The sequence below is a fragment of the Cicer arietinum genome, chromosome 4 (assembly GCF_000331145.2).
Source record: "Cicer arietinum cultivar CDC Frontier isolate Library 1 chromosome 4, Cicar.CDCFrontier_v2.0, whole genome shotgun sequence".
Lineage (NCBI taxonomy): Eukaryota > Viridiplantae > Streptophyta > Magnoliopsida > Fabales > Fabaceae > Cicer > Cicer arietinum.
Window position 1 is genome coordinate 34,428,667 of NC_021163.2, and position 12,979 is coordinate 34,441,645.

Consider the following 12,979-nt stretch of genomic DNA (forward strand, 5'->3'; position numbering starts at 1 on the left):
TTTATATGTACAAAAGCATATTTTACTCTTACTATCATGATGCAAATCCAAACATTGTTTTTAAGAAGCCAAAATATATTAAATATGACCACAAAAGTGAACCAAATAAAATTAACATATAAAGATTAAACACCGAATAATTTAAGGTCCTAAGCATGGAACCTATGTTGAAAGGTTACAGGTAGGGGTGTTAAAAAAAACCAAAAACTGAACCAAGCTGCTGAACTGAACCGAACCGAACTGGTTTTGAACTGAACTGATTTATAAAAATTGAGAATCGAACTGTTTTCGAACTGATTTTTTAAAACAAGAACTGAACCGAACCGGTTTTTAGTTTAAAAAACCGAATCGAACTGGTTTTTATTTCAAAAAACTTGAACTGAATTTGTTTTTTTATAAGTAATTAGGGGTAATTATGTAAAATTTGGCCTATATGAACAAAAAAACTAAGTTAAACTGGTTCGATTCGGTTCAAAATAAAAACCGGTTCACCATTTTGTAAAAATGATTCGGTTTGGTTTTTTGAACTGAAAATTGGTTCGGTTCATTTTTTTGAACTGAAAATCAGTTCAGTTCAATTTTCAAACAGTTCTAGTTCAGAACTAAACTTTGCTCATCCCTAATTACAAGTACATTATCAATACAAGTACGGGGATACATGATTTAAAAAAAAAAAAAAAAAAAAACTAAAGTACGTGTATGTTAAAAATATACGAGAAAATATATTTCGTAAGTATAATATTTAACAAAAATATACAAAGAATGTCTTTCGTTGTTTTATTTATATGCAAAATTTTATTAAATAGAGTATAAGGAGTACTCCAACCCCCTACAAAATAGAAACCAATCTCAGCATTACAGCGAAAGACCACTATCCACCTTTTATAAAGAGTTGTAGAAGTCTCCTCAAATCATGTGCTCTAAAGTCGGTTAGAAAACAAACAAACAGAAAGCCCCTACCCATGGTTACAGGCATACTGTCACAAACCGTTACTGCACTATGGCAATTAATTAGTAGCCCCTAAATCATGCTATACACCAAAGTGAAGGCCACTAAATCAATATTCACATGTTTTTGTAAAAAAAAAAAATAAGTATTAAAAAAATAGTTTGTTTTTTAAATTAAATAAGCCTACTTAATTGCCCTAAATCAAGTTATACACCATAGTGATGCTAGCACTTCTTCTTGTGCTCGAATGTCTTTCATAGTTTACTACATCGTAAATAAAAAAGATGTTGTTTACATAATAATAATAATAGTTGGGAAAATTCGTTAAAAAAATAGTTGGAAAATATAAAAATTATTCAATGAGAATTCCTCCCATTTTCCCTCATTTATACCTTTTTGAGCAAACAGCCAAAAAAAAAAAAACACTCTCGATCTCTCAATTTTATCTTTCCCGTGTTCTGAACTTCAAAAAACCCTTAACTGGTATTATTTATTGTCTCTCCCAAATCCTCTATTTCTTCTTCTTTTTAAAAATATCCAAAAACATTAGTTTACTAAACTTCTTTGACTGACCCTAGGACTCATTGCTTGTGCGAGTTCAACCCTAAACTTTCAATAATCGACCAAATCACATTGAAGAGAACAACAACAATAAGGAAAAACTCCAAAACAATTGGAGCAAGAGGTGAAGACTAAAGAGTTGGGAAAGTAGATAACTACTCCAAATCAACTCAAATTGAAGGGGAGAACTTCCATAGAAGACTATGAGTTCTTTTTAGAACTATTTTTACATTTAATGAGGGTTATGAGTTTCTAATACCATTCTTTCTACTGTTTTAAATGATCTCATGGATTTAATTTTGGTTTTTTTTTTCTTCTCAAACCTGAGATTGAGAGAAATTTTTTATTTTAGCATGTAGGAAATGTTTGTGATCGAAATTGCACTAAACCGTTTTCGGAAATCATGCATTATGCATATGTGATGTTTATGAATCTGTGAAGAGCCAACTTCTAGTATAGTTTAGAAATGAAAAGTTTAGGGCAAGGGTAGCAATCTGAATGAGTAATGGACAACAAAGAAAATACTCATTCAGAAGAGTTAGATGCAGTGAGACTAAAAAGTTAGGCAAAATCTTGACAGTACTTTTATTCATTCCTAGTTGTTAGAAATTAGTGTAAATTCGTTTTAGTAATTGAGATTATTTGATAATTATGGTTATATGCTGAAAATTCTAGTTCCCTTAGGTTTTAGTTTTTGAATTGGAATTGTGATTATCTATAGGGTGAAGGAATGCTTGACAACCTCTTGCACCCTACTGAAGATGTAAAAGCTGAAGCACTTAAATTCTACGATTTCTTAGATTATATCAAACATGTAAGTAGTTATGTCTGATCTACTCTCTATATGAGTGTGTTGAGATGCTGAATCGAGAATTTAACCCAATAAAAAGAATGAATAAGGAATGAGAGTTAGTTAGAAAGGAACTGAGAGAGTTACGATTTCTTCTGATCATATTTACTTTAATCTTCTCGGGTTTGACTTTCCCTAATCAGAATTCATCTGATTAGACTTCCTCTTATCAAACATCATCTGATCATACTTCATTTGATATAAAATCCTTAGGTCACAATACATCTAATCCAGACTTCCTATAATCAAAATTCATCTGATTAGATTTCCTCTGATATTAAGTTCCTCTGATCAAATTACATATGATCCAGACTTCCTCTAATAATTCTTATGATTATATTTCCTCTAATATTAAGATCCTCTTATTAGATTACACCTGATTTAGATTTCCTCTTATCAAAATTCTACTAATTAGATTTCCTCTAATATTAAAATCCTCTAATAAGATTACATTTGATCCCAATTTCCTCAAATCAAACTTTCTCAAATAAAGTTTTTCCTTATGATCAGACTACCTATGATTCAGACTCCCTTTAATATAGTTTTTCCTCCTATTTGGTTACCTCTGATCAAATTTTCATAGAATATAGTTTTTCTTCTTATAAGATAATCTCTCATCAGATTTTCATATGATGCAGTTTTCTTCTAATTAGACTTCCTCTTATCATACTTATCCTCTAATGCATTTCTTCTTCTGATAAGATTTTCCTCTTGATATAGTGCTTCCTCTAATCTAACTTTCTTTAATCAGACTTCATCTGATACAATTCTTCCTCCGATCAGGTTTCCTTTGATCAGGCTTCTTTTATTCAATTTTTTATAGAATTCTTCCTCTGATCAGGTTTCCTCTTATCATTGATTACCATTCACATATTGAGCACTTAAGTTTTAGAGAAATAGGGAAGCTGGGACAAGTAATTGTCTCTGGGAGAACTACCTTTCCTTAGTAAAAGTGGTTGGAGGAGGATCATCGCCAGAGAAAAGTATGTTCTCAAATTTTGAGGGAAAATTTTTATTAAGGGGAAAATGTAACAACACACTTAATTAAAAAATATGTTAAAAATAAAGATCATTTAAAATATTAACATATTAATTAATAAAAATACTCTCAATCCATCAATTCTCTATTTCTTGTGTTCTAAACTTCAGATAAACCCTCCATTGGCACTGTTAATCGTCTCTCCCAAATCCTCCATTTGTCCTTCTTTTTAAAAATCTCCAAAAACATTAGTTTACTAAACTTCCTAAGACTAGCCCTGACCCATTGCATGCCCGGTTCAACACTCAACTTTCAATAATCTATCAAATCACATTGAAGAGAAGACAAGCAACAACAAGGAAAAATTCCAAAAAAATTGGAGCAATAGGCGAAGACTGAAAAGGTAAAGGGCTGGCAAAATAGATTACTACTCCAAATAAACTCAAATCGAAGGGGATAACTTCCATAGAAGACTGTGAGTTCTTTTTAGAACTATTTTTTACATTTAATGAGGGTTCTGGCTTTCGAATACCATTCTTCCTACCACCAGAGAAGGAAGTGGAAACATTAGCATAAACAAGAGAAAGGAAGAAATGGGACAATGATGACTATATATGCATGAGCCATATTCTCAACGGTATGTCTGATTCCTTGTTCGATATATATCAAAGTAGCGTTTCTATAAAGGAACTATAAGAGAAATTAGAGTCAAAATATATGCAAGAAGACACTACAAGTAATAAGTTTCTTGTTTCTCAATTTAATAACTATAAAATGGTTGATAATAAATCAGTAATGGAACAAATGCAGAAGATTGAACGTATTCTTAATAACTACAAACAACATCAGATGCACATGAATGAAACCATTATAGTATCCTCCATAGTAGACAAACTTTGACCTTCGTGGAAAGATTTCAAAAAATCCATGAAACATAAGAAAGAGGACATATCTCTTGAGCAATTGGGTAATCACCTTCATTTAGAAGAAGAGTACCGTAAACAAGAGAATACTAAAAATCAATTTTCTCATGAAAATGTCCATGTAATGGAGGAAGGAAATTCAAGCAAAACTTTTTAGAAAATAAATCGAGATTTTGATAAATCTTATGAAAAACACAATGGTAATGATGAAAAAAGAAAGAAAAGAAAAGAAAATGAAGTTGTTATCATTGTGGAAAACTATGACACTTTAAAAATGAGTGCATGTTCTTGACAAGGAAGAACAAAAAGAAGAACTCGAGTGCAACAAAAGATAATCTTGTTGTTATCATTTCTAAACTCAATATGATTGAAGATGTTGAATCTTGGTGGATATACTCTGGTGTTACCTGCCGTGTGTGCAAAAACAAAGAACTATTTAAGACCATTGATGAAGAAAATGGAAGTGCTTTGTACATGGAAAATGTCTCAGCTGTCCATGTCAAAGGAAAAGAAATAGTGGAGATTGTATTCACTTCTGGAAAAACACATACCCTTAAAAATTTATTTTTTGTTCCTGATGTTAGGAAGAACTTGATTTATGTTCCTTTACTTAATAAGTTTGGTTTCAAATGTGTATTTGAGGGAGATAAATTTATTTTCTAAACGGGGTATGTTTTTAGGGAAAGGTTACCTTTGTGAGAATATGTTCAAATGTAATGTTGTTAGTAACCATAATAATAATATGGTTTATGCTTATATTGTTGAGTCTTGTGATTTATGGCATATGCGACTAGGAAATATTAACTTCAGAAAATTGAATGATATAATTAAATCAAATTTAATTTTGACTTTTGATAAAAATTCAAATTCATGTACTACTTTCATGCCAACTAAAATCACAAAACAACCTCTTAAAATAGTTGAAAAAAGTTCTAAGGTATTAAATTTAATTCACTCTGATGTATATGATTTACATTGTTGGCCTACAATTGGTGGTAAAAAGTATTTTGTCACTTTTATTGATAATTGAACTAGATTCTGTAATGTTTATTTAATGCACTCTAAGAATGAAGTTTTAGACACATTTAAAATATTTAAAGCACAAGTAGAACTTCAACATGAAACGTTTATCAAGTATTTTAGAAGTGATAGGAGATGAGAGTTCTATCATCATGAGTATTTTGAGTCAACCGGTATTGTGTATCAAACAACAACACCATCTTCCCCACAATGTAGAGAGAAAAAACAGGGTATTAGAAGAAATAGTGAATGTCATGTTATCTTATTCTGGTTTATCTAAAGGTTATTGGGGTGAAGCTATGCTAACTACACGTTATTTGCTAAATAGAGTTCATAATAAAATGAACAAGATAACCCCATATGAACTCTGGAAGAAAAGAAAACCGAACCTTAAAACTATAATTGCATGTATTTATGGGCTATGTTGAAAATAGCAAGACATATAGATTCATGGTTATTGAATCTAATGACTCATATTATATTAACATAGTGATTGAGTCAATAGATGCAATTTTTCAAGAAAATATATTTAACTCAATTCCATATCGTAAGGAAATTGTCCTTTCTAGTGTACAAAATATAGAAAATAATGTATCTAATAATGAAACTTTGACAAGTACAGAACATAGAAGAAGTAAAAGAGCTAGAAAAAAGAAAAGTTATGGACTAGACTTCTTTATGTTCCTTATAGAAAGTACAAATGATTTCATTAATAGTTATGGATCAATTTGCTATAATTTAGAGAATGACCCAGATATATATCAAGATGCAATAAAGTCTCAAGACTCTACCTTTTAGAAATAAGTCATCCAAGACGAAATGGACTCAATTATAGGGAATAAAACTTGGAAATTAGTACACCGCCCACCTAGATCCAAAAAAATAGGTTGTATATGGATCTTTAAGAAGAAAATGAAAGTTGATGGTACCATTGATAAATTCAAAGCTAGACTTGTTGTAAAGGGTATACACAAAAAGAAGGTATCGACTACTTTGATACTTATGCACTTGTTGCAAGAATGACATCCATAAGAGTGCTTTTGGCACTAACTTCTATCTATAAGTTTCTAATCCAACAATTGGATGTTAAAACTGCTTTCATAAATGGAGAGTTAGATGAAGAGGTGTATATGAAACAACCTGAAGGATTTGTCATCAAAGGGCAAGAACATAAAATGTGTAAATTGACTAAATCTTTATACGGGTTAAAACAAGCACCCAAATAATGGCACCAAAAGTTTGATAAAGTTTTTCTTTCTAATGGATACAAAATAAATGAATACGACAAGTGTATTTATAGTAAATTTCACAATGGAAATGGTGTTATAATTTTTTTATATGTGGATGATATGTTAATCTTTAGCACCAATTTAGATGAGGTATGAAAAACTAAAACTTTCTCATCCAAAAATTTTGATATGAAAGAATTAGGTGAAGCAAATGTGATTTTAGGAATTAAAATCATTAGAGATAAAGTAAATATTGGTTGATCCCAATCTCACTATATTGAAAAGGTACTGTAGAAATTTGATCAATTTAATTGCAAACCTTTTTCTACCCTTACTTGATCAAAATGTTAGTTTATAGCCACATAAAAGGATGTCTTATGGCACAACTAGATTAGTCAAAGGTAATCAGATGCTTGATGTATGGCATGACATGTACCAGACTTGATATAGCATATGTTGTAGGTAGATTAACTATAATTTAGTCTATAGTGGATATCCTTCAATTTTGGAAGGATATAAAGATGCCAATTGAGTAACTTATGTTGAGGACCATGCTTCCACAAGTGGATGGATCTTCAACTTTGGTGGAGGTGTAGTTTCTTGGGGATCAAAGAAACAAACTTGCATTGCCGACTCCACCATGGATGCAAAGTTCATTTCCCTAGCTGTAGGTAGTAAAGAGGATGAATGGCTAAGAAATTTGTTGTATGAGATACCAATTTGACCAAAGCCAATGGGACCGGTATCCATACATAGTGATAGTCAGTCCATATTATCCAAAGCATATAGCTAAATATATAATGGAAAATCTAAACATATTGGTTTAAGAGATAACTATGTAAAGAATTTAATTTTAAATGGAGTAATATCCATAATGTTTTTAAGAACTGAATATAATCTTGTAGATCCTTTGAAGAAAGGTCTGACAAAGGACATGGTGTTGAAGACATCATTGGGGATGAGACTCAAGCCCATATCTAGTTAATCATCAATGGTGGAAAATCAACTCATACTTGAGTAAAATCAAGTCTTGAGTTCAATGGTAAAAGTACACTATTAGAGTGATTACAAGTACTTGAATATAATGAGCTTTACTCTTAATATACATATAGCACAAATTGGCTGAAATACATATTATGGGTGTATTTCTGATATAGTCTACCAATGTGAGGATGAAGTGAGGTCGCTTCAAAGAGTTAAAGAGCTTGACTCTTAAATTTTCATCAAAATGGTACATGACACAAGACCTTATCAAATATGTCCTCTTTATAATTCTTTAGATAGTATCGAGATTTCATGTGTAAGTTATGCATACTTGTTCTAATGGATAATTGGTTCAAAGCTTGTCTACCAATCTATTCGGGATAAGTGAAATTCATAGCTTACTAAGTAATTGTTCAAATCGTAAGATACCATTATTTGAAACCATGATATTTCCAAAATTATGGGACTAAGTATATTTTGAAAATGGTGGGTGATTATGAGATATTTTCAAAATATTGGTGAATATATGTATGTATAAATGATTTTAATTGACATGATATACTTGTTGGCTCAGTGGTTGTGTTCCTTATGTGTAATGGTAATTTCTCGAGTTTGATTCGTGTGTGTTTACTTTTTGAATAAATTGTTTTTGAAAAGGCACAATTGTTGAATAAAATGAAAATGCAGGCTTTAAATTCAATTCATGCTCGAGGATACAGACGCCAATCAACCAACAGAATGTTAGAACTATTCAGTTAATATATGAACGTTATTTGTATATACAATTTCACAAACTGAATGGCAGAACCAAGAGTTGTACCTGTTTGTTAAGTGAAGTTATTTTTATATAAATAGTGTCATTTTAGATAAAATGAGTGAAGGATAAAAAATATTTTTTTATAACATACTATTGAAAGATACTATTCATTTATTTGTGCAAATCATATCAAAGTTTTTTAAAGTATCCTGAAAGGGATTCATTGTTCATCCCATTTACATCTGATTAGTGAGGGCGAATCGAACCTAAAGGTTAGTGTAACAACATGCTTTGGAATTTGCTTCATCATCAACAACTTGATTATTAAAGTTTTGCAGTAACTGTCGCCAACAGATCCAGCATTAAATAGGGGTTAAAGTTGAAAAGAAAAAAAATTCTCATTCAAGTTTACGACATTTACAAACAACCATAAAAACACGCACTTTTAGTTTATCTCAATAAACACTAAGAATGGACAACAACAAAAAGTGAATTGGTTTGGAGAACCAAACCGAGCTGAATCTTTTTCAAACTAAATTAATTAATAAAATTAATAATCAAACTATATTTTAAAACTAATTCATTAATCGAACTGAATTTTAAAGAGTATAATTAAAGTATAACCAAATTTTGAACAATAGCTTATTTTTTATTCCAAACTAAGTGACGGATAACATGATCATAGGCATGAATATGTTCATTGTGGTCACATGAACAAAATTTATTTGTTTTGTGCATAAATAGGGCACAAGGCCCCAAGCAAAGGAGTTTGTTTTTTTATCCTTTTTCTATGGTAAATACAAACAATATAGCTTGTAATTCACTAACTTTCAAATTATAATTTCAATGACATAAAATATTTAATATCACTGTCCAGCAATAATTTTGCAAAAAAGTAAATTAATTATGTATTTTTATAATAAAGAAATTCTTATAATTAAAAAACTTAAGGACATGTTTTTTTTTAAAATTTAATTCAATTAACAAATATCAATATTATTAAATTGAATGTATTGTCTCGAATTCGAATCTCAAATCTCACAATTGTGTGTGAGTCTATAGTTGTATTTACTATCTCTTTTAAAGACTCAAAGAAAAGTTTAAGAAATATTTCAATTAAATATACTGTAGACCTGTGTAGGCAGACCAACTACACACGATTCAAAAAAATTTATTTTTATAAAATTCATAAGGAAACCAAAATATATTACTGAAAAATAAAAATTCACATGTACATAGGGTCCAAAAATAAAATAGGCCCAGAATTGAAAAACAAAAATAGATTTTATAAACAAAAAAATATAGATTGAAATGCAACGTGAACATAGAAGGTAACGTCGTACAATATAAAATACATAAAAATCAAATAGCAATGTTCAAATAAATGAACAACATACAACTAAAATTAAATTATTATGACACTTGAAATATAAATATTTTCAGAAGTCTACAAACCATCAACTGCACATAATAACACAGAAAACAACTTCACATTATACAACAATTCTGCTGAACAGATAGATTCAAGCATTCTAGGGAGCTATAGAAGAAATTGTAATATGTCAGCTACAAATTATTTCATATATAAAATATTTTCATAAATAAATTTTTATAACTCAACATTGATTATGGCTCTTTCATTCCATTCAAGCACAATATAATATTCAAAAGAAAATTTATCATGAAATCTATACAAACATTTAATTACTAAGCAACTTTTTTTTATAATGTACAAAGAAAAAGAAAAAATGGCTAACAGATATATCATACCTTACAATAAGCAAGAATTGATTAAATGCTTCCACAACGGTCACATTTACAAATTGTTGAAAACTTTGTTGTACACAACATGTGTAGTGTTAGTACACGGATTTCCTTCATCATCCAAAATTAAAATCTTCAATTCTTTTCTTGACTTTTATCTTGAAATGGCCACAAGGTTGACCATGAATAAATACAAGTTGTTGCAAATACAAACCAACTTGATAAAGAGATTGACGTTGATTCTTATTTATAGTTATTGAAAAACACAAAGACAATGGAAATTGTCTTTTTTGAAACTTGAATGGAAATCATAGATTAGATGGAACCAAATTCATCATTAGTATATAAATTTTATCATCAATATTTTTTCCTATTATGATTGTGGCTCCAATAATATTTGCACACATTTCATTTATGAGAAACCTTATTCCATTACATAATCCATTAGTTTGATCTATGTTCCATAAAAGAATGACTAGTGTAACACCCCGATTTTTAGCAGCGCAGGTGTATATATTTTTTTTCAAAATCAAATAATAAAAACAACTCGTCGTAACACAAATGAAAAAAATCCTAAATAATTATGTCATAAATACAAACAAACTGAAATAGTTTTTTTGAGACGGTAATCCAAAATATACCAATTGAAAATACACCGGGGCTATGAGACTGCTCATACCCCTAGGGTATTCTCGGCAGACACCTGCACAAAACCACTGCTCCAAGAATACTATTCCCCCCATGGTCACGTCAAAAAAAAAAAAAAAGGAACATAGACCCACCGAATTAAAGTCAACTGACAATATAAGTTATAGATACAGTCATCCCAAAATAAAATAAGTACGACCACCAAAGATACTAAGCCCCTATACAACCAAACTTATCTGATCATTCACTAGCAACTACAATAACATAGGTGACCTCCACACACTCTGCAAGTTCCTTATGACGCAATATCCATCTTCGAAGTAACCTCCTCCACATCAACATCCATAGAAGGATCGATCTCCTCAGAAGTCAGATCTACCCATGAGATAGGTGGCTTAGGCGCCACTGGGATCTCAAAACTGTTTTCGATTTCAGTGAAAGTCAATAAGGGGCAATATCTCTTCCTACTTGTATCATCCCCTTATCATTTATGTCAGTCCCTAGTACAACCATTGTATCTTCAGCTCCTACGGTGGCATCCGCCTCAACTCTAACTGAGGAATCCTCTACATCGTCCTAGCTCCACTCATCCCAAGCACCAATCTTGAAGGTACCGGATAGTCGATCCTCTCGCGAATGAGCTCCACGAGGTATACTGCTCCAGCTTTCCTACTTGTTCTCACTACCCTCCCCATATAAGTAGCCCTGCTTGAGATAGGGTTGTATACCCAAGAAGTCGATGAGTCTCGGTCAGGGAAGTCTAACGATGTTTCTGTTGCAAGGTAACAATCGGTGGAACGAACTCAGGTATCATCTTAGGGAAAAGTCCAATTTCCACAATAATTGTAAAGGGTCACCAATCGAAATTAACAAATAACACTTACGATACAAAGTCCATCAATAACACTTCAAATATTCATAATATCAATTATGAACACATAATTCAAACCAAATTAATCTCCACAATTTCACACCTCAATCACATATCAAACATTCCTAACATCGATTATGAACACATAATTACATCGAAACTTAATCAACACAAATTCACACCTCAAAGCAATTACAGTGCAATAACAAACAACAATCGATTATGTATATACAATCATCATAGTATGTACCGCCTATCACAAGCCTTACACATCAGTTAAATCCTTGTAAGGATAAGATTGACCAACTATCACATGAAATCACCCCGTGACCCATCACGGTCACCACAAGCTATGAAATGCATGAGCATACTCTATTTCTTTTCACCACAATCATTAAGTAAATGCAGCTATTAAAAGATTCTCCATTTTTAATACTCATTTAACACTAACGATTTTTCAAACTTATCACAGAGTATCCTTAAAACACATTTTCCTCAATAAAATTCACAACGTACATATTATCAGTTATGAATACATAATCACATCAAAACTTAATCACCACAACAACATTAATATATCAGAGTTCTCCCCACCGCTAACACGATGCCAACGGTCTCGATTCCTTTCCGATACTCAAGGAGCTAACTACATAAACATAAATATTTATAAAAATTTGTTCACAACTGAAATTTATCCAACCACAACAAAATTCTCAAAATTATATCTTTTTCTCACACCAAACGTTGAAAACCAAATAATCTACATTATTTAGTTAAAACTAAATAAAACAAATATTGTCCAAATTACACATAAATGCATTCGACTATTAAATCACTGAAATTTGGAGTTAATAAAATACTCTAATTTTTTTCTTTTTAAACTCATTCCAAGAGTAATTAAAGAGTAACACTTTAAACTCTAACCATTTTAATTTCAATCTAACTTTTTGCTCAAACTCTTTAACTTAGTTAAAATTTGAACTTTTTCACAAATTTAACAACTCTAATTTTTTTTTTGTAAAATTTCAACTTCTGTTCAAACTCATTTCTTTGAAAATAACTCATTACGTAACTCAAACACATCAAATTTTAATTTTTTTTTAACTATTACTAACAAAATAACCAACATTAGTCATACATCAATCACACAAATAGAGTCCCTATATGCAAACTAAAAATTTAAAAAGAGCCCTTACCTTCGTTATTGCTTTCTCAACCTTTTTCGCTACCGTGATCAAATACGGTAAAAACTCTCACTCGCGTCGACACCTCAAAAGTTAACTCACAAGCACCATAGTGTAGAGAAGAGTAATTTTCCCTCCTTACACTTCTCAAATGGAAGCTTAGATCTAGATGAAAAGGGAAGATTTGTGTTTTGGTTTCGTTTTCAAACCACCAACATTTTTTCACAAAGCAAAAGGAAGAAGAAGAAGGAAGGCAAACT

The 12,979-nt window shown here is 30.8% G+C and overlaps 1 long non-coding RNA gene and 1 pseudogene across 1 annotated transcript; one reads left to right on the plus strand and one right to left on the minus strand.

Annotated features, from left to right (window-relative positions):
• Window positions 1-1,256: 1,256 nt before the first annotated feature.
• LOC113784879 (uncharacterized) lies at window positions 1,257-2,168 on the plus strand. Its single transcript, XR_003471048.2, has 2 exons — window positions 1,257-1,432; window positions 1,528-2,168. It is a non-coding gene; the product is annotated as an uncharacterized lncRNA (long non-coding RNA).
• An 8,791-nt stretch (window positions 2,169-10,959) lies between these two features.
• The window catches only part of LOC101514897 (uncharacterized), a 9,138-nt pseudogene continuing 7,118 nt past the window's right edge, over window positions 10,960-12,979 (minus strand).